Genomic DNA, 24,024 nt, shown 5'->3' with positions numbered 1-24,024 from the left:
TGAATTTCCGACCGCGTGTTAAGCACTGCTGTATCTCGTCTGTATGGCGATCTCAAAGCGTCCAATAGCGTCCGCCTCACAGGCAGAAATTTCTGGCTGTGATCCAGCCGGAAACGGCTGTGTGACCGGGCCCTAAAGGCAGTCGAAAGGCCATTTTTTAGGGGTGGAACCGATTACTCACATTGATTCTTATTTTATAATTCTGATGAACCCTAACAAGCACAAAATATGGTAAATGCAATTGTTTTGAGATTTGAGAAGATACATGTAAGAGCAATATAGAATATATTCAATTACAGAAGAAAGATGTTGGACTGTGCATACCACTGAGTTTAAAGAGCATGCACCCAAACTGTTATTAAAATTAAACAGGTTTAAAGTTGAAGATATAGTAAAACTTCAATCTCTAATATTAGCATGCAAAGCAAGTAAGCATCAACTCTTAATAAATATTCAATAGTTACAATTGTATACACTTAATTATACACTTATCATCTAATCTGGTGGTCTCCAACATCGTGCCTGTGGAATCCATAACTTCAAAGTCCAATATACTTCAACAACATTAAAAAGCATTGCCACCCAAAAATGTTTTCATTTATTGAATTATTTACACTATGGGCTTAAAAATAAAAAATACTGTAGTTACAAATTGTATTTTAGATTAATCAGCTTAAAAGGATTGATATATCAAGATTTCTGCCACTGTGAATATAGACATGTTTATTATATATACCAATGATATATTGTTTAAACAATTTCATCATTTTGCACATTCTTAACTGTTTAATTTATTTCCACAGTAGGGATGGTGTTCTTTGGATTGTGCTCTTCATTCTTCTTCCTCCAAACACGCGTAGTGGAATTATGACCAATTAGTTCTATTTTGGTCTCATCTGACTACAAAAATTTCCCCCATGACTCCTCGGTATCATCCAAATGGTAATATGCAAACTTAAGATGACCCTTGACTAGGTTGTTTGAGCAGGGGAACCTTGTATTACCTACAGTAACCTTGGAAACGGTGGTCCCGGCTCTTTTCAGGTCATTGACCAACTCCTGTCATGAAGTTATGAGCTGATTCTTCATCGTTCTTAGAATCATTGAGACATGCAATAGATTGACCGTCATGTTTAGCTTCTTCCATTTTCTAATGATTGCTCCAACAGTGGACCATTTTTCACCAAACTGCTTGGCAATTGCTCCTCAGCCCTTTCCAGCCTTGTGGAGGTGTACAATTTTGTCTCTGGTGTCTTTGGACAGCTCTTTGGTCTTCCCCGTGTTACAAGTTAAAGTCTTACTTAATGGATGGGGTGGACGGATGTCTTTATGCAGCTAACTACCTCAAATAGGTGCAGCTGATTCAGGATGATACATGGAGTGCAGGTGGGCGGGCGGACAGACGGACGGACGGACGGAAGAACGGACATACAGACAGAGAGACAGGTAAATAGATAGATAGATAGATAGATAGATAGATAGATAGATAGATAGATAGATAGATAGATAGATAGATAGATAGATAGATAGATAGATAGATAGATAGATAGATAGATAGATAGATAGATAGATAGATAGATAGATAGATAGATAGATAGATAGATAGATAGATAGATAGATAGATAGATAGATAGATAGATAGATAGATAGATAGATAGATAGATAGATAGATAGATAGATAGATGGATGGATGGATGGATGGATGGATGGATGGATGGATGGATGGATGGATGGATAGATAGATAGAGTAAAAATCTTTTTAAAAAATCGATAAGATCATGAAAAATGGTAAAAAAAACATCATACATCATTCATAAAAAAGACAATACAGTGGGACCTCGCTACTTCGCGGTTCGACGTTCGCGGCTTCAGAGCTTCGCGGTCTGTAATGGCTAAAAAAAAATTTTTTTTTTTTTTTGAAGGGGCGTCGCTACTTCGCAGATTTTAACTTTTTGCGGGTTTTTCGGCGGAACGTCAGCGGACGCGGGATAAGGCGGCCGGTGTTGTGCCCAAATCCGACTCCTATGCAAAATCCCCCCTCGCGTGAACGCGCATTCTCCTGCGCTTCCAACATAAGCGATCGTATTCTATATAAAACGCATATTGAAACAATAATGCGAGCTAATTAAAACAATTAAGCGATCGTAGTCGATATAACGCGTTTATTTAAACAATAAAGCGCGATCGTATACTACAAAATGCGGCGGGGGTCACTCCCGGGCCGCGCAACAGAGCGAGTTCGGCGGACGCGGCGTCACACGGCGAGACGCGAGAAAAGACGGCGGGCGTGATCGTCCGACGACCTCAGTAGCGCGGCGCGACGACAGGCGGCCGTCCGCGCGCAGCGGGTGAAAGGCGGCGGACGCGCGGGACCCCCGTAATTGGGGAATCCCCCTCGGCCGACGACCCGAGCACGGTGTTATGCCGAGAAATGCATCCCTGCCGAGAAGTGGTTGTAGTAGCAGGAGTGACGAGTGTGCGCTCCCGCGACAGGGGATGCAATTCTCGGCAAGGATGCATAACACCCCGCCTAACCAGGTATCTTCGGGCAGTGGGCAAGGGACACCCTGAACTGGTTGCCAACTAGTCGCAGATATTAGTGGCATATAGTGGTCAAATACTACGCACTGTACCTTTAAATATATATATATTTTTTAGGATCAGTCCCGTTTCAATGATTATTTTCAATACTGTTTTTAAGAGTTACCTGCAAAGGCATAATCATGCATAAAACAAAAAAGTCAGATTTAGGGAATAATAGAAAGTGATAAAAGTTGTCTTTTTTCCCACCATATAATTCAAAATACTTTATTGTCTATGGTAAGCAAAAAGTCAACCTGGCTGAACAAAACATGCACAGGTAAAAAAAACTAAAAAACATGTAAATGTGAGATGTAAAGATGTATAAAGACAGAGAGAAAAGCTAGAATCTGATGAGTTTGCAGCACTTTACTCTTATGCCCTGCCAAAATTAACACCATATAAACAACACCTCCATTCCCTGAACACTCCAAAATAAAGAGCACCTATGTTCTCTCCAAAAGCTCTGGCTTCTTAGTTAATCAGTCGTGACACAAGGTTATTTTTCCTTCCATTATCACAATGATGTGTCCCAAATAATAAGATGCTTCAGGGGTAATGTAGTGTGCCGCATGAGTATTAACTGTTATTCAAAATGTAGCTGACAAAAAAGCATCCATGCCATCAACTCCATTTTCCAATGAAGAAGTGAGCACCTGCCTGCGGCTTAAAAAAGGATTCAAATCAACAACAGCAAATAAAACTGAGGCTTTGGGATGTACAAGATGCACAATGCACTGAATGGGAGACGTTTTTAGAATTTTCTACAATATGTAGGATAAAAAAAATCTACTTATGCGGCCTGGGAAATATAGTAGAACAAACTTCTGTTAGGTGGATCATATTAATACAGTCTATGTAAGCAAATGTGTTGTTGATTAAGTGATTTTACTATTAGAGGGTACCTTTGCACTTTGCACATGTTATTTAGATGGAGCGGGACCTCTTACATAGGTCTGATTCTGGAAGTAGTATCGAAACAGTGAGGATTCCCACGAACATTACATTTACGTGATTGATAATAGCATTAATGGTGCGCCTTGTAATGAATAATATTATATTTACAATTTGCCTATTTGATTCACCAATTAGATACAAATAAATACATTTTACCCAGAATTAGTTACTTTTGGGGAAATGGCCCCAAGAATCGCAATACAGTTGTTTTTATGTTGTCTTTTTACAAAAAAAAACAACAAAGTACAAAGATGATACTGCAATTGATACTTAAAATGAGCAAAATTATTTGGCGGTTAAACTAATTATCTATCTATTAAAACCTCTTTATTTGAATAAACAAACAAATAAATAAATAACCTATTTGGTCAAACTAAAATTAATTTTAAAATTAGCATGTAAAAAATTTCTCTAATCTCTAATGTTAGCTACTTTTGATTAGATAGATAGATAGATAGATAGATAGATAGATAGATAGATAGATAGATAGATAGATAGATAGATAGATAGATAGATAGATAGATAGATAGATAGATAGATAGATAGATAGATAGATAGATAGATAGATAGATAGATAGATAGATAGATAGATAGATAGATAGATAGATAGATAGATAGATAGATAGATAGATATAATCCGGCCCGTGACAGAATGCCGAGAGCAACACAAGAAATGAAAAAGAGCTGTAACTCTCAAGCATGCATGAGTTTGCCTGGGTTAATCTGTACAGCAAATTCATTTAATTGGTGTTTTTTTGTTGTTGTTTTTTTTATAAATGCACTGTAATTAAACACGACAAGATATTTAATCCTAATGAACGAAAACATACAGAAAGAAAAGCTTTAATAAAGGTTTATAATCACAATTAAGTTAAGGCACACTTTTTATGCCGTTATTTTCTAGTTTAGCCCCCTATGAAAGATTTGTTTCTACCATGTGCACCCTGAAGCTGAAATTACACCCCTCTCCTAGTGCCCACATGAGTGAATGAATGAATGAATGAATGAATGAATGAATGAATGAATGAATGAATGACCAAATGAACGAATGAACAAATGAATGAATAAATGAATGAGCAAATGAACAAACAAACAAATGAATGAGTGTGTGATTTCTGAGCAATACAGACTGGTAAGCAAATATCACAGAAAGCCATCTTTTCCTTGTACATTTGTTGTCACAGTTTACAAAAGATAGCGACTAAAGGTCAATTACTGTCGTTTGCCAAATTACAAATGCCTCTATTGTCATCCTGGACACAATTGTGCAATTCCTTTTAACGATAAAAGAGACATTTGCATGTAATTTGGCAATAGCCGAACACTGGCCGCTCTACAAACAATCCACCCGCTATGTCACTTCATTATTAAACTCTAAGTGCGCTCTGAATTGGTTTGGAAGGACAAACTGTTAACTGGGCTTTCAGTCCCAAGAAGGGTCATGCCTAGTGTGAAAATGGCATTAGTGAAATTGGACCCTTGAGGTTTTGCAATACTCTCTCCCGTCTGTCTGCCCGCGTCAAGTCACATTTATTTGTATAGCCCTTAATCACACAATGTTTCAAAGGTCTGACTGAACAGGTTACAAATACACCATCCACTGATCTTAATGTGTGGATGTTAAACGGTCGAATTGCTGCAACAACCAAACAATCCAGTGAAGAAGGCGCCTTGCCTTACGAGTATGTTTTTTGTTTGCTCTGCATGCCTATTTATGCACATATACTGACGTTCTTATGCATTAAGGGTTATTGTGTGAAGCCTCAGTGGCTAATCCCCTAATCTGCTGAACCCTGGAAATCACTGCAATCATCTGTCAGCCAGGTCAGAGAAGGGCTCAACACTTAAGCGCATGCACAACGCACACATGCATAAAAGCACATTAACACACATGCACAGAGAGAGTAATTTAGTCAACAGGGTCAGCCTCATTCAGTCTAATAAAGATGGATGCTTCTCTGCCCAAACCTCACAGGTGCTGTAGTAAAATGCAGACCTACAGTACGTAACGCAAATGCCGGCAGGGAAAGCTAGCAATTCAATTATTTCAAGAGAGATTGTTTTAAAGCTAATCTACAAAATCTTCTTTTGGATGATTATTTGGAGATATCATTTGGGACTCCAAATACATTACCCGTATTCTCTTCAGTATTTGTGTCATAGTTATTGTCACCATGGGTTCAATGTATTTACTGTATTTATTATTTGCGTGTGTAGGAGACAATGTTAGGAACAACAAATTCTAAAGGAACCCAATCCTGGAATTACGTTTCTGGGTGACAAAACACGTTATAAATATAACTGTGTAATTCTACTGTTACTACACAGTACGTTACAGCGTTACCCTACTATTTATAGATTGCTGAATTCTCATGTATCAGTCTCATTGTCATATACAACTTTTAAACCGCCAGCAAAATTACTTGAAGGTTGGCAACCTTGAATCTTTCTCATGGAGGTCTCCCTACCATAGATACTCGGATCCAAGCCAAATTTCCAACCAATAAATATAATATTGAAATCAGAGGGTGTGCTTGTATACGCATATTTAGTTTAGTGTGTTAGAATTGTAATTCTAAATCACTTTTGAAATACCAACTGTAAAAAAAAAAGAAAACGTCAGACCTTTGACTGGTTTGAGACCAAGAGACAAAATGGATATGGAGTGTCTCAGCTGAGTATTCGTTTGGAGGCCCTCACGATTACAGAAGCCAATAAATATGAAGAGTTCACTGCATACACAATTTGGTGTGCTTGTTTTCATCTGGAAGGTAACCAATATTACTTTTTACATGAAGTAACTAGTAACTGCAGCAAATTACTGTTATTCAGGAACGTGCCGAACACATATGACACTACCACCAGATTCCCTGTTTAATGGCTAGGGCCAAAAACTTATATTCATTCACATTAAAAGTCTGATTTAAGCTCTAAATAGCAAACAACATGGTGACGTCTGGAAACATGAATGATACCCTTTGAAGAGAATAATCCATTTTATTGCCAGCATCATTCATATAATACATACCTGGAGCAAAACAGAAGGCCTGGCGGTACGTTATTAATATTTACAACGTATTAAGATACTTCAACTCTTTCACCCAAAATTTAAGTCCCCAATGTGTACATCTTAAGTGAATAGCATTGGAAGTTATCAATAAAAACGCAAAACTTTTCTTCTTATTATTGGTGTCAATGTCAGGTCACCGAAGTTTTCTTTATTCCACGACGATAACAAGCGAATGCAAGTTGGTCCATAACAATGGCAGCCACCTATGACATCACACAGGCACGTTCTGGCACTATTCTCCACAGTATGGTTGCCCTGCCGCTGTTAGGGGCCTGTTACACAGACATTTGCGGCTGAATCACGGCTAAAATTTTGCGGTTTTTTTTTTTGCCCGTGGTTGCCCGGGATGGAAAATGCGCAAAATTTGACAACCCGCCGTTCGTCTGTGGTATGGCCGGAAAAAAGACGCCGGCGACTGTTCCGCTTCCTCATTGCGTCATTTCTGTGTCATTTTCTCATGTGGACCACGGGTATAAAAGCTCCCGAGCCGGTGTTGTGCCCAAATCCGACTCCTATGCAACACAACCACCCCCCCACCCCCTCGCGTGAACGCACATTCTGCTGTGATCGCTTTTGTTGTCATCTTCAATATGACATGTAAGGCATGGCCTCACCTGCCTTCCCTGACTGCACACCACTGGCTTCGTTCAAACACAATGTTTGGATAATTCTGATCAGATCAAGATTTTATTAAAAAAAAAAGCTCGTATTATGTTCTTGATAATCTGATGAGAAAAATAAAACAGTAAAGTTATAGAGTTAAACGACAGTTAGCACAAAAAATAGCGTTAACATGATTGAATGGAGTTGTACATGTTAGGTCTAGAAGACTTTGCGGGTGCTTTGGAGGTACCATAATGGTTAATTAAATTAAAATTCTTAAGATATTTAAAGCACACAATAAGAATCACAAGTAACCAAATTAACAATGCTTTCGCAGGTGGATGTATCGAGAAACATCCAGCAAAGTAGAATGCTGCCACCTGACTACGTATCAGCGCCCCTAAAACAGAAGAAGGTTCTCCGAATGGCTTAGGTGATTTGGTGGTTGTAAATTGACGCCAAATTTCCTCCACTGAGTACATATTATCTGTACAAACTTTTAAAAGAAAATAATTTGCAATATACAATACAACAGGTATTTAAAAGTATTTATACTCTGTTAACCACTGCTATGCAATACAAACTGTGGCTTTAAGCATTTCAAACCGGCCTACTTTTGGGCTTGGTTGCCAAGTAGGACACCATACTTCTAACACAAGCAGGGCACAGTAGTCCTTTGCATCAAAAATATTATTGCAGTTTATTATTTGCATTGATTCTAGTAATTGTAATATTTGGACTTTAATTGCATGAATTGGTGTTACTTTTGTATGTGTAATACTGCTTGCAAAAACGGTTTACTTCTGATTGAAAACAAGTCACTTCCAAAGTCACTTCAGGTCAAAAATGGGTCACATCCCAGTAAGTGAAAATATAACATTTTGATATTACATTTGTAGAATTTAAACAACAATAAGTCCTGGATCAACTTGACTACAACACACGTTTGTGGGTCAAAATTTACTGTATATACTCAAATATAGGACACATTTAGAACTATAAAATAAAATACCAAAATCAGGGAATTGGCTTTTATGCGCATAATTGGTGGTATGTTACAAGTAGTGATCTATAGGAAGTGCATGGGACAGAAAATTTTGACTTGTATATAGCTGTCTATGCCAATGCAATTATTTACATATTTTCTTAGAACATTTTGTTTTGTAATTTTTTGGAGTAGGTCTCTAAAAAGTGAATAATATATTTCTGATCAACCCGGTAATCGCGGGCAGCTAGGCTTATAGCGCATAAGGTCCTGCAAGGACACAGCCGCTGAGAACCTCTAATGCTCTGACGATCCTGTTGGTCCTAAAGCTCAAAGGTCGGTTTGTTTTTATATATCCATCCACACAAACACATCTTTGTTTATGTGTGTGGGTTGATGGGTTTGTGCCAAATAGGACACCCTGAGGGTTTGTCTGGAGCTTTTGCTTGACATGGCCTGCTGCTGTCCACTGTGCTCTTTTAAATGCTCACGGATACACACACACGCACACAAACACACACACACACACCTACATAACCACACGCAAACAAGATGATGCTTGACATCAAGTCGACAAGGGCTTGTACAGTTTAAGTGAATAGAAAAACAAACGTTTACCATTTACATGGGATTTTAATTGCACGACTCAAAAGTTTAAAAGTATCAAGATTGAATGAACCTCCCATACTTTCTGTCTCCATTTTTTGAGTGCAGAGGGGAGATATTTTATATAATAGAATACTCAAAAATTCAGAATCTCTAGCAGCCTCAAATGATTGGAATTGGCACTTTGTCAACAGTTCTACCAAGCAAACACAGTTTACCAAATCCATTTCAAGAATCATTTCTTGCCTCCTGATGAGTGTCGATGGAGCAAAGACAGTTTTCTGATATAAAAAATGTGCTTAACAGATGCTTAATCATTCACTGTTTTAGAATTACAATATTATTATCTGTTATTAGTGCACAAGACTGAGAAAAATATTTAGATTGCCAGTGTAAGGCATATCTGTATTCATGTATTACTTCTGGACATATCTTGGAATTATGTTGCTACCAAATGCTAATGCACTACTTTTCATTGCACTATTTTGTTAACATAGTTGTTTGACGATTTATCCTGTCATTCTTTTTTAACTTATTTTTCTTGTTTTAGTCCCATTTCTAATCTCATTACAGATAATATTCACTATGTTTTTATCAAAGACAATACAGACAATTCTAATTCTAGTCATTAAATTGTTATTCATATGCATTTTTGGCCAAGTGCAGCTTTAACAATGGGAGCGGCATATAGTCTGGAAAATACAGTATGTAATTGTTTTTAATAAGACAATGAGGAATGGCTAACTCAGCTAAGTAATCCAAATAATTTTCACATCTCACACTTTATGTCCGTAATCAAATGGATAATTATACAAGATTGTTAGTAGCACAGCCCCCATTATTTTTAGAACACAATCGACCGATAGGTTGTGATCAACTTGATGAGCATCCCTGATTTAAGACCCTGATTCTGTTGGTAATTCTCACAATTCCGAAAAACGCTAATTTGCATATTTTCCATATATAAAGTACCTTCTACCGTTCTCTGTGCTATTATTATTGTTTCAATATCAGAAAACCTCACAATGGTCCATCACTCGTGAGCTAGTTCTTTAACTGCTCTGCAGGCTACTCATGTTGTCCTTGGGGTGCCACCCACGCCACTGTTACCTAATCTATTCATTAAACTGTCCGCATCTCATTATTTTGGTTTTGAATGACTTTCCCATTCACTATTCTTGCTGGGCACTAGCTAGGTGTAATGCTTCGGTAACTTATTCATAGAGGAGATCTGGAAATTTGTAAATATAAAAATACAAATGCAAAGACTCAGGAGTGAATCTCAAGCAAGGTGGGGGTGGGGCATTAAGGGGACCCTGTCATGACAGGTCAAACATCAAATTTAAGCCCTCTGGTGACTCAGGGTAAAACAAGAGAATCTTTATTAGAATGAGGATGCTGCATTGTTTATTAAACTCTGACCGAGATTAGTATTTCACCAGAGTATTTATAATATTTTCTTATTTTAATGAATTTCTGTTAATGTATGGCTCTAGTGCAGGGGTCGGGTACGTATGGCTCGTGAGCCAGGTATGGCTCTTTTCACAAGTATATCTGGCTCGGAGATAAAACAAGTACCATGCTAATCCTTGTTGTATCATTCCAATATTGGAATGTGCAAAGCCAAACACAGTTATAAAGGGGTTTGTTCCAGAATATACTGGACTGTCTCAGAAAATTAGAATATTGTGATAAAGTTCTTTATTTTCTGTAATGCAATTAAAAAAACAAAAATGTCATACATTCTGGATTCATTACACATCAACTGAACTATTTCAAGCCTTTTATTATTTTAATATTGCTGAATTTGGCTTACAGCTTAAGAAAACTCTAAAATCCTATCTCAAAATATTAGAATATCATGAAAAAGTATACAAGTAGGCTATTCAACTAATCACCTGAATCATCTAATTAACTCGAAACACCTTGCGAGGGTTTCCTGAGCCTTAAAAACACTCAGCTTGGTTCAGTAAACTAAATCACAAGTATGGGGCAGACTGCTGATCTGACTGCTGTCCAGAGGACCATCATTGATACCCTCCATCAGGAGGGTAAGACACAAAAAGAAATTTCTCAAAGAGCAGGCTGTTCACAGAGTGCAGTTTCAAAGCATATCCACAAAAAGTCTGTTGGAAGGGAAAAATGTGGCCGGAAACGCTGCACAACCAAGAGAGATGACCGCAGCCTTAACAAAATTGTGAAGAAGAGCCGCTTCCAGAATTTGGGGGAGCTTCAAAGACAGTGGGCTGAAGCTGGAGTCCAGGTATCAAAAGCCACAGTTCACAGATGTGTCCGGGAAATGGGCTACAATAGCCGTATTCCCTTGGTCAAGCCACTTCTGAACTCAAGAAGACCGAAGAAGCGTCTGACTTGGGCTATGGAGAAGAAGCACTGGACAGTTGCAGAGTGGTCCAAAGTCCTCTTTTCAGACGAAAGCAAGTTTTGCATTTCATTTGGAAGTCAAGGCGCCAGAGTCTGGAGAAAGGCTGGAGAGGAGCAAAATCCAAGTTGCTTGAAATCCAGTGTGAAGTTCCCACAGTCAGCAATGGTTTGGGGAGCCATGTCAGCTGCTGGTGTTGGTCCACTGTGTTTCATCAAGTCCAGAGTAAATGCAACTGTGTACCAAGAGATTTTAGAGCACTACATGCTTTCATCTGCTGAAAAGCTCTATGGAGATGAGGATTTCATTTTCCAGCATGATCTGGCACCTGCCCACAGTGCCAAAACCACCAGTAACTGGTGCACTGACCATGGCATCACTGTCCTTGATTGGCCTGCTAATTCCCCTGACCTGAACCCCATCGAGAATTTGTGGGGTATAGTTAAGAAGAAGATGAAAGACACCAGACCTACAAATGCAAATGAGCTGAAGGCCGCTATCGAAGCATCCTGGGCATCAATAACACCTCAGCAATGCCACAGGCTGATTGCCTCCATGCCACGCCGGATTGATGCAGTAATCCGTGCAAAAGGATTCCCAACCAAGTACTGAGTGCATCAATGGACATTTTCAAATGTTTGATTTAGTTTTGCTGTTATAAAATTATTTTTTTACTTGGTCTGAGGAAGTATTCTAATATTTTGAGATAGGATTTTTGAGTTTTTTTCAGCTGTAAGCCAAAATCAGCAATATTCAAATAATAAAAGGCTTGAAATAGTTCAGTTGATGTGTAATGAATCCAGAATGTATGACATTTTTGTTTTTTTAATTGCATTACAGAAAATAAAGAATTTTATCACAATATTCTAATTTTCTGAGACAGTCCAGTATAGTTCATATTTCTGAATACAGTTTAGAGTCACTGTGTTACACCAACAGACTACGTTTTGGCTGTACGTCTCTCTTGAAACCTGTATATGGAAGCTCATTAGACGATATACAGATGCTCCCCTACTTACAAACATTAGAGTTACAAACCACGCTGCATTCGAACAATGTTTTGGGGATGTCGAAAAATATCCGGACATTGCTGTAGGTTATTTTGTATTGTGTGACAGTGCTGTAGTGCTGCTTTCCGCCGCGTGGCGCTGTGAGAGGTCACCCAGCATCCACCCCGAGGAAGAAATCTGGCTTCCTCTTCCTAGTTTGTGTGTAAACATACTGTACTGTATTGCCAGCCAGCTAAGAACAGACATTTATATTGTTTAATATCTTGTGCATCCATTAAATATGGGTGGTCTAAAGTGCAAAGAGAATTCTCCCACCGTGGTCCGCTGCGTGTCTTAATAGGCGACTAGAGTGGAGGGAGCGAGGGGACTGGGGATCCTCTCCTCTCTATCTCTACTCCCTAAGAGACAGCATGTGGGATATGGCCATGGTAGATAGATAGATAGGTAAATAGATAGATAGTAAAATGCAAAGAAGAGGCGAGCCGTTTCATTTGAAATGAAAGTGGAAAACGGAAGCTTGATGCAGTTGAGAAAATGGTTGGATTGCTTTGTTTTCATCCACTTTTTACCGCGCAGGAGGAAGTGGCCAAACCCTTCCAAAAGTAAGTTGAACTTAACTTTATTCATCTTTATAGTCAGGTCAAGTCATGTTTATTCGTGTCGCCTTTGATTTTGCAAACGGGAGATGGAATAAGAGCGTGCTCTGTCCTCTCCAATCATTGGCCCGTAATTGCAGTACCTCTGGGAACGGTGCATTCGCACTGATCGCTGCTTGGCTGTGTAGCAGGGACCTTGACTCAGCCTCTTGGCTGAAAACAAGTGTCTCGGCCCCTTGGCTTTGTAGCGTATTAAGATTTGACAGATAACGGATAATGGATAATTGATAAAGATTATAGAACAATAAACCTTGCAAAATGGTTGCCTGCTTTGTAACGTTATAGAGCATATTATTTTATCAAAAGTTTATTTTTGAGTTTCAAAACAATACAGGTTACTTATAAAAGCCTTAAACATACTTAAACAAACCTCAAACATACATTCCATTCAAAATATAGCACTGAAACAACTTCCGAACAAATTCAACTCACGAACGGTCGTAAGTAGGGCATCATTTGTATGTTCACTGTTGATGAAATCCCAGAGAATGACCTATAAACCAACGCCAGCCAAGCATCTAGAGGAATTTGATTGGGTGAGCGGTTGGGGTGGTCAGATAGCTGCACAGACAGCGCATTATCTTGCCTAGCGCCATTTACGATAAGTATGACGCTTTTCATGAGTACATTTGGCTTGGTGATAAATTCTGCATTTTAATGCATTGAGGCACTTCTTTACATTTAAGGCTGGTAAAATAGAATGCCATTAGGATTTTTGCCTGTGTCTCTTAGCCAATGAGATATATTAGGATAAATATACAAGTGTGATGTTTGTCTTCTACCATTTCTGGGATATTTGTTCAAGTGTTATTTCTGCAAGTTATAAAGAAATAACCAAGAAGAAATACGCGCTTCAGTAATTTCAAGACAACAGATTGTAGAAATTGAATATAACGAAGATTTGCATGTTTAGTGTTATCACAATGACACCGAGATAAACCACCAAAAGAAGGACAGTGACAAAGAGGGCGTGTTATCGTAGCTTTACTAATTTGGGAATAATACAAAGAAGACTATCATGGTTCCTGTTTCATCTCCGACCCAGATGCACTTATGAAAAGGGCATTACCTGGCTCCCGAGCTATACGTTCCTCACCCCTGATCTTATTTATTTTAAAAGACATGGTGTTAGAATTTAATCTTTACCTTTTTTAACGCATTTTTGTTGAAGTATGGCTCACGTGCACACTCCCGAATTCCTGCAGTTGTAAAACAAAAATCCACACATACACACACACGCAGCAGCGCATACCAGCAAAAGGTGTACACACGTCTGTGGCCATTGTCAACCAAGTGTAGCCTCCCCAAATCATGAGCGGGAATATTTTTTCCACGAAAGACACTTCAATGTCACGGCACCCACGCTCTTTTTTGCCACCAGACTGCATCCACACATCGCAACAGAATCCACATATGCAACCATTGTCGCTGAATTCAAAAAACATCACGTACCTTATATCCTGCACTCACAAAACCGATGCACCGTTCAGAGCATAATCCTCCTTCTTCGTTTTGCAACTTTTTATCGCAGACCAACAAAAACAGGTTGAATTTCAGCGCATACTTTTCTGTTGCCTCGTTGATCCTAATAAGGCGCCACAGTATGCGGACAGGCTGCGCAAGAAGGTGGCCCAAAAAAGAGGGGGGAAAAGACCTCGCGCATCATTTTAGCATAGTCAGTCCAGCCGGTGCTAAAGCTGGTAGAGGAGGAGAAAAAAAAGAATGAAAAGGAGAAAGGTAACTTTACAAGCTGCCTTCACATATGTGGAGCCTCCGCGGAAGAAAAGGAGTCAGACGCGCCGTCGGATTTGCTGAGTGTGCGTGTGAGGAGACATCAACATAACGGCGTTGACCGAGGCTGGAGCGGGAGCGCGCCTTGACGGGCAATTCGTAATAATCGACGCTTTAATCCGCAGCGGCGTGCATTGACCGCCGCGTTCTGAAAGAAAGCGCCATGCATGTGTAAAATGAAAACGTTCCGATCTTGGTGTGTTCGCTCTTGCGAGACTTGATATTCATTCGACGAACTGTTAAGAGTGTCCGTTTAAACACACGATAAGTTGCTGAATAAAAATAACACACTATCACCTAAAAATGTATTTTGATATTATTATCACTCTTTGTATTCACATTTCAGTGTTTGAAGTGATGTCACCCAGAGTTTAAATTGTTCAAACCCCTGGTTCATCAAAGAAATACAGGGTAGGAGTCTCAAACTGCCAGACCTTAGGTCAAAATAAGTCAAGTCATGTCAAGTCATTTTTATTTGTATAGCCCTTAATCACAAAGAGTCTCAAAGGGCTGCACAGGTTATTGCACAGACTATTATTACAGACTAGTATTACACCATCCCTTGATCTGAAACCAACATGAGGGCAAGGACAAACTCAAAAACCTCCAAATGAGGAAAATGAAGAAACGTTGAGACGGGACCGTACGCGTGGTAGTCCCCCTTTCAGGATGACCAGGCTGCAATGGATGGTGCAATTACAAATAATACACAGATATTGTCAACAAAAAATATATAGGTTATTCATATGCTATAGAGTAGAAGTGTATTTTAAGCTTAGATTTAAACATTTCCACTGAGGTTGCAGATCGGATCTCAAGGGGAAGAAAATAAGTCAAATCATCTTTATTTGTATAGCCCTTAATCACCAAAAATCTCTGCACAGACAATTACAAAATCCCTTGATCTGAAACATACATGACAGCAAGGAAAAATGTAAGGATGAGGAAAATGAAGAAACCTTGAGAAAGGCCACACAGTCATCATCGATATTATCCATCAATTATCTGCACCGCTTATCCTCTGTAGGGTCATGAGGGTGCTGGAGCCCATCTAAGCTATCTTTGGGCAGTGGACAAGGGACACCCTAAACTGCTTGCCAGTCAGTCAAAGGGAACACAGAGACAGACGACTCACTCGTTTATTCACACCTCGGGACAATTTGGACCTCCCAATTGACCTGACATGCATATTTTTGGATTGTGGGAGGGAACCGGAGTGCCCGGAGTAAACCCACGCAAGCACGGGGAGTACTTGCAAACTCTGCACTCGAAGGTTGGTAGCTGGATTTGATCCCATGACCTCAGAACTATGCTGCGGACATGCTAGTCACTCAGCCGCCATGCCGCCCACATCCATATTAAATGCAAGTAATAACAGAATGTCCAGTTGAAATTGGGGAAATTGCAGGTTCGATAATCGAGAGAAAAGTCTTCTCATATGTGGATAAGGAAAATGGACAGGAGCCAGCCTCGTTGGAGGGAGATACAGCTTTTATTGATGCGTCAATGAAGATCTCAGAGAGCTGGGAACATGACAATGTTTTTAAAGCTGGTAGTGACGATTAGGCTTCGATTGAGTACACCCCAAAAGGCGGTCCTGTATCACGTATCAAGTTCAGAGCGTCCCGTCCCTTGCACGCTATCTTCAAGGAAACTTAATCGTCTGCCAAGAGTATCTTCAAAACGATGTCAACCCGACCTTTTCCCACAACTGTAAGCAAGTCTTTCTAAATTTCTACATGTATGCACGTCTATTCTACAAATGCAAGTGTATTTACCACAACATGTCCTGCCTCAAAATCCTGTAATTTGGGGTCTTGTCACCATGGCGTTATCATTGTTCAATCCAAGTAAGACTATTCGTTCTGTGTCACTTCCTTGTGTTTGGTTGGTTTGAGTTTATATGTGTTCTCTAAACTTGCAGTGGGCATGGGTCACAGAGCCTGCTTTTGACTACTTTGATGAGTGAAAATCCTGAAACTTTGTTGGTCTTTTTCCACGTCCTCTGTAAATAAATGTGTTTCTGAAATATTATTTATGTGTCTACTCTTATGGGATCCCATGTTCTGGTAACACTAGAATCTAACAGTATATATTCCATTTACTTTATCCTAATCATTAACAATATACAGTATTTATCACTCAGTTTACCCATCATCGAAAAACATGATGGAATGCAGAAGCAATGTAGTTTTTTTTACTTTAAAGATTTTTTGTTTGATTGAATAAACCTCCATATTTTAATCCAACCTAAATTATGACCATGAACATTTTGTTTTACTTATTTAAACTCTAAAACAATCCATCCATCAATGTTTGGACTATTTTAACTAGCTGTTGCTAGAACCCATCCCAATGTCTTTGGACTGTGGGCAGGGGACAAACTGGACTAATTGCTAGCCAATCACAGGGCACCCAGTGACAGACAACAATTCACATGCTCACACAAACCTCAGAACAATCTGGACCCATCAATTGACCTTCCATGCGTATTTTTGGAATGTGAGAGGAAACAGCAGTGCCTGGAGAAAATCAACATGGGAATTGGGAGAACATGCAAACTACACACACAAAAGCCGGTAGCTGGAATTGAAACTGTGAGGCTGTTGGTCCGCCTCTTGAGCGTCTTTTCTTGAATGCATGGTAGATTACTGTTACGTGTTTTTGGCTCACAGTATTGAGGTCCTGGATTTGATTGGATCTCTTGTTTGATTGGAATTAATATATATATTTAGTGTTGACTACTCCGGGCCCCAATTATAAAACCAAGAACCGCAAGTGCTAATAAAAGCCTCTGTAAAGCTCCCCACATTGGCATACATTAGACTCACTCAAATAAACACTTTACCCTCCCATATTTTTGGGGTTTATGTTGGCGTTTAGACTGTACATGAAACAGGCCTTTTCTTACTCCCACCGTTTTCATGTCCTCTCACCCAGTCCCCTCAGTCATTCTCTAAGTGTATGACTCAGTGTGACTGATAGGCACCCCTGCCTAGCTGGTGTTATGACGTATCGTACCTGACAGGCAAGAGAGGGCAAAATCTTTTTGCACATTCTTACCAGAAGAGGCAAACAGGTAGTGCAGCGCAGTGTGTTTTTTTTGTAGGTTTTTTTTTTCCAGCTGCAGAAAAAGGACAACGCCAGATGTAATTTGTGTGATAAAGTTGTCTGGTCATGTTACAACTTGCAACACCATGAAGAGTAAATTGCTTTAAATTAAATGTATTTAATTCCGAATCTACTCGGTGGTTTCCTAATTGGCCAGCAGGTAGGGCTCACAGTTTCCTACCCTCATAGGTAAAAGGAAAAAAAAACACTTTCTATCCCTTTTTGTCCTCATCCTTCAGCCAAGGGATAGGGAAAATGAGAACCATGGCTTGGTTTTGTCATGTTTCCTGGTTGGAAAGACGAGGTGGTGGCTTTTGGCCTTCTTGGTCGCCATTGTTCTCGGGCGACATAGGCATCAGATATCATAATCATATCAAACAATACAAGTTACTTTGATTGGATCTACACCATATTTACCAGTTTGGCTCCCCCCGACACAGGGCACAACAAATATTTGCCAAGTCATATCATATCAAACTGACCTAAGGTTACTGTTGATATTTTTTTTACCACACAAAAGTAGACGCTGTTTCTTTTTTCTTAGTATGGGCCTGCCAGCTTGGTGAAGTCCTCACCTTCCATGTCCCAGTGCTCATTACAGTGTTCTTCATGCATCTCCATTTACACAGCGCACCCACAATACAGGCTACTGTTCACATAAGCGTAACGCCTAATGTGCGTTTGCGATATTAGCAGCAATAGAAAGGTGCAATAACGTTAGCATGCAATCATGCACCATAACAAGGAAAGCATAGTTAACAGTTACACTATTGCAGCTCCCTCAACAAGCAAGCTGTAAATACATATTTCCCAGTGGGGGTATGGTAATAACTTTTGCTTATTTGAAAACACCTTGTAAAGAGAACCTTGTGGCTCTTTTGATAAAGACTTCATTTTAGGGGCACTTTTAACGCATACCTGGGGATTGATAAGGTATGTGATCTTTCATTGTCCATTTTATTTTTATTTGGAAAGAAGCGATTGATTTGCTTTTGCTTTGGATTGGTCAAAATAAGTCAAGTCAAGTCAAATTTATTTATATAGCCCTTAATCACAAAAATGTCTCAAAGGACTGCACAGGATTACAGTTACAAAATTACACAATTACCTGATCTTAAACCAGCATGCGGGCAAGGAAAACTCAAAAACCTCAGTGTGAGGAGAAAAGAGAAACCTTGAGAAAGGACCTCACATGTGGTAATCCCCCTTCCAGGATTGACCAGGGTGAAATACAATTAGCATTACTGTACACATAATAGTAAACATAAGGTAAGATGTTGAAAATGTCCGGAAAGTGCATGACATCAACGACGCCCCCAGCCTGCAAACCAGTCCAGAAAGTCTATGACGGCCACGACGCTGCCTCCCGTCTCTGCCAGCTGGTAAATGCAGGGGTTGACATGCCTCAGGTCAGACGCCGGTCCGCTGACCCATCCCAAATCATCCTTCTCCTTCGTATCAGCCAGGCAGGCGTTGGAAAAAGACAGGACAAAACAGAATATGAGGTGGGCATCAATCATATGCTTTGGAATAGAAGTGTGTCTTAAGCCTCGATTTAAAAACTTCCGTTGAGGTTGCAGATCTTATCTCCAGAGGCAGGGCGTTCCATAACACCGGGGCCCGGATGGAGAACGCTCTCAAGCCCGCAGACTTCTTGGCTCTCGGAGTCACAAGTAGACCGGCATTTTCCGAGCGCAGACTCCGTGCAGGAACATAGGGGAAATCAAATCGGAGAGATAAGAGGGTGCAAGCCCATGCAAACATTTATATGTTAATAAGAGAACCTTAAAGTCACATCTTAAGTGGACTGGGAGCCAGTGCAAGTTGGCCAATACAGGAGTAATATGCTCAAACTTTTTGGTCTTAGTCAAAAGTCTAGCTGCCGCATTCTGAACCAGCTGCAAACTTTTAATGCTAGACATCGGGAGACCAGAAAGCAATACATTACAGTAATCAAGCCGAGAAGTAATAAACGCATGAATTAAAATCTCTGCATCTGATTGGGACAGCATCGAACGAATCTTCGCAATATTACGGAGGTGGTAGAAAGCTATTCTAGTAATATTTTTCACGTGTAACTGAAACGACAGATTAGGATCAAATATAACACCTAGATTTTTGACCGAGTCACTATGGGTGATATTACATTTGTCTAGGTTCAGGGTAGTGTTTGAAAACAACTGACGACAGTGAGCTGGACCAATAATCAACATTTCAGTTTTTTCTGGGTTAAGGCGTAAAAAAATCTTGGGAACCTCCTGTGTGGGTTCAAATCCAGCTACCAGCCTACCTGTGCGGAGTTTGTATGTTCTCCCCGTGCTTGCGTGGGTTTCCTCCAGGCACTCCGGTTTCCTCCCACATTCCAAAGACATGCATTTCAGGTGGATTGGTCGGTTATAATTGTCCCTAGATGTGAATGAGCGAGTGAGTTGTCTGCCTCTGTGTGCCCTGCGACTGACTGGCAACCAGTTCAGGGTGTTCCCTGCCCACTGCTCGATGATTGCTGGGATGGGCTCCAGCACCCCCGCGACCCTACTGAGGATAAGCGGTGCAGCTAATGAGATGAGCTGATGATTGATGGATGTGTTGATCGATTATTGATGTATTTATATTTTTATATGTATGTTTTTCTTTGATTTTTATGTATGTTTTGATGAAATTATAACAGAGGCACACCATCCGCTCAGCACCAGTTTCGTGGCTCAGAATGTTTTACTAATTACTAATTATTTAAAGTGTTTTTCAAAATTTTCTATATTTTGAATCAGTAAAGATGATCTTCTAGTGGAATTTTTTTTTATTATGTTCTAAAATTAAAAAGAAAAAAAATTGTAAAAAATATTATACAAATCACATTTTGTGAACATGTCATGAACTGGAAGAGAATCAGGACCCAAATGCGTGACGTTTCTCACACAAGCCTTTTATTTTATGGAAAATGGGGCATTCATTCACGTTAGGCAGCAGTCTGGCGAAGAATGACAGGAAGCCAGAGGCCGACGAGATCGATACCAATTGCAGAACAGATATCGGACAGATGAGGTCGATACCGGACAGGACGGGACAGAGAGGATTGATATCAAAACAGGATATCGAAATTAAACAGGACAAACTAGATGGGAGCAAAACTGGAAACCGACATTAAACAGGACAAAATAAACGGGAACAATACCGGACAGGAAATACCAACACGAAACAGGACCGAGTCAAAACCCACGCCTAGCAGGGCAGAGGTTCGTTGATGCACTGACAAACGGTGAGTGAGAGCACTGAGCTCAAATAGAAGGAAAGCCATTCTGTCAACAAGCCGCAGCTGGTGCCACACGGGTGGGGCCATTTGGGCACCATGGCAACCGTGACAGAACGATCTGTACTTGATTATTTTTATTGTATTATTTTTTTGCAGCACAATCTTAAACAGCTTCAAATAGTAAACATTATGTAATATATTTCCCTGTACTGCCTGTACTGCCTGTACTGCAGATAATTAGTATACAAAAATAAAAAAAATGTGAAATCCATTTCCACCTATATATATGGATGAATGTTTCTTTTACTATAGCAGCACGGCGGCACAGTGGTTAGCGTGTGTGCGGCACAGTTCTGAAGTCATGAGATCAAACCTCTTGTGTGGAGTTTGCATGTTCTCCCCTGCGACTGACTGGCAACCATTTCAGGTTGTCGCCTGCCCACTGCCCGAAGATAGCTGAGATGGGCTCCAGCACCTCCAAGACCCTATTGAGGATAAGCGGTGCAGATAATGGATGGATGGGTTTCTTTTATTCAGCTGTTCACTGGAAGAATATACTGAAAATGGCAAGCTTTTTGCAATCTCATCTCATCTAATTAGCTGTACCGCTCATCCTCAGTAGCGTCGCGGGGGGGGGGGGGGGGGGGGGGGTGAATCTGGAGCCCAACTCAGCCATCTCCGGGCAGTGGGCAGGGGACACCCTGATCTGGTTGCCAGCCAATCACAGGGCACACGGGGACAGACAACTCGCTCGCTCAGACACAGCTAGGGAAAATTTGGACCGGCCAATTCACCTGAAATGCATGTCTTTGGAATGTGGGAGGAAACCGGAGTGCCCGGAGGAAACCCACGCAAGCACGGGGAGAACATAAAAAACTCCGCACAGGAAGACCGGTAGCTGGATTTGAACCCACGCAGGAGGTTCCCACGACCTCAGAACTGTGCCACACACGCGCTAATCACTGCGCCACCGTGCTGCCCGCTTTTTGCAATGAAAAAATAAAAAGACAATTAATCCGGCAGATCAGACAAGGTTTCACGGCAGACTGGTGTGCTCCTGCACATTTGTCGCAAAAACTTAATTATTCTGACTATTCATCCCGGCATTGTTTTTGTCCTTTTTTTCTCTTTTTAAGTATTTGTGAGCTTTTTATCCTGGAGTGCCATGTCTAATCTCCTTTCAAACAATGTTCAATTTGTGGTTATCAATGTCAATTAAAGACAATTCAACTCAGTTACATTCAAAATGCTCTATCATCCTTACTTTTAAGCCTGGTCTTTGGAACATTCAAAGAACTCTTTAGCAGGTCTGAAATTGTGGACTTGCTCAGAGGTATTTAAAAGTTCAGTGGAAAAGTGCTTTAAAAGTGAAGGACCATTTAAGATTAAGAGCAAGGAGCTGGTCCCATACGTGCTTTAAAATCAATCAGCGGAATCATAAAATCAATTCGAATACAGATTGGAAGCCAATAAAATGATGCTAAAATTGAGGCGATGTGGTGCCTTCCATTTGAATTAGTGAGAAGCCTTCCTTCTGCTTTCTTTTCCAGTTTGAGCGGAAAAAAGTGATTTGTGTCCAGAGAAAAGTGAGGTAAAAGATTCGGAATACATTTTTAGTGTTTCAAAGCTGGACGGATGGATGGATGTATATGAATGAATAGTCAGAATTCATTCATAAGCACAGATCACTTGCAAAAGGTACGGTTCTGCAAGTAGCCAGACCTAAAATACATCTATAAATATATATATATATATATATATATATATTTTTTTTTAATCAGGGTTTGATAAATCTGTATTTCTTTTAGACAGTGGAATCCACACTTAGGTTTCCGCCATGGTTGTTCAGCATCCAGCTGCCACGCTGTGCTCTGACAACACAGTGCCATCTAGAGGTCACATTTAACACACTGGGGCTTTAAGTTTAACAACAAGTGCCAAATTGAATCGCTGTGTTTTTAAAAGCAGTTGAAGCTTATCAAACTATTTTTGAATTCTTAATGATTATCTTAAATGGAATAGACCACCAAAGGATTAAATAAACTTTGTTTGCCTCTTTGACCTTATATTATCTTAAATATCGCGGTACAGTGACTATGATTTAATATCTGTAATAGCAATTATTTGCTTAATACAATAATGTCAGAGGCAGAATCAGATAAAACGAGTCAAATTATTTACAGTCTGGAATATTAAAATGGCAAAATGCAAGATTAGAATTCAAACTTTGAAATTCAATTCCATGTTTTTATTGATGCTCTTATTGACTAAATATATACGTTGGTAAAATGCTACCTGTGTGTCTTTGACACAAATATCATAAATAATACAACTAATTAAAAAATCGATATTATAAATAAAAGTATCAAAAACTGAAAAGCATTCGACTATGCCTGTGTTTGCCTGGACAATATTCCCATAAGGCCATATTACTGCTCAGTGTTGAGTAAAGTGACAAAAAAAGGTACATCACCATACCTGTTGCGTATGTGGAAATCAACATAAAATGTAGAACATAAAAATAAGAGATTAAGCTGGAATATGTTTGTTAAATTGGCTATATTTAGCCTGAAGTCAGTTGCATGAAAGTGGGTTAAATTTATCTCTGCTCATTTCCTATGATGACATAATCTCTACAGCTAGCCTGCTTCAGACAAGGCTTACAACCTCATCTCATCTCATTAGCTGCACCGCTTATCCTCAGTAGGGTCACGGGGGTGCTGGAGCCCATCCAACAATCGGGCAGTGGGCAGGGAACACCCTGAACTGGTTGCCACCCAATCGCTGGGCACACAGGGAAAGACAACTCGCTCACACCTAGGGACAATTTGGACCGGCCAATCCACCTGAAATGCATGTCTTTGGAATGTGGGAGGAAACAGGAGTGCCGGGAAGAAACCCACGCAAGCACGGGGAGAACATAAAAACTCCGCTCAACAATTCTACATTGAATGGTTGTTGGCACTTTATGATATATCCTGAGTAGCATGCACATTCACTTGCCACATATTTATAAATAATTATT

General features: G+C 40.0%; 1 protein-coding gene across 3 annotated transcripts in view; it reads right to left on the bottom strand.

Moving 5' to 3' along the window:
- The window catches only part of LOC148359176 (teneurin-2-like), a 444,001-nt gene extending 429,339 nt beyond the window's left edge, over positions 1 to 14,662 (bottom strand). For all 3 annotated transcript variants that reach the window (XM_088344352.1, XM_088344353.1, XM_088344354.1), the window contains exon 1: positions 14,300 to 14,662. The gene's annotated coding sequence lies outside the window, so the exon portion shown is untranslated. The remainder of the gene's footprint in view (positions 1 to 14,299) is intronic.
- Positions 14,663 to 24,024: the final 9,362 nt, after the last annotated feature.

The sequence above is a fragment of the Urocampus carinirostris genome, chromosome 9 (genome assembly GCF_059441175.1).
Source record: "Urocampus carinirostris isolate Australia breed hairy pipefish chromosome 9, RoL_Ucar_1.0, whole genome shotgun sequence".
Taxonomy (NCBI): Eukaryota; Metazoa; Chordata; class Actinopteri; order Syngnathiformes; family Syngnathidae; genus Urocampus; species Urocampus carinirostris.
Note: the sequence above shows the minus strand (reverse complement) of the source record. Positions and strands in the feature narration are given on the sequence as shown.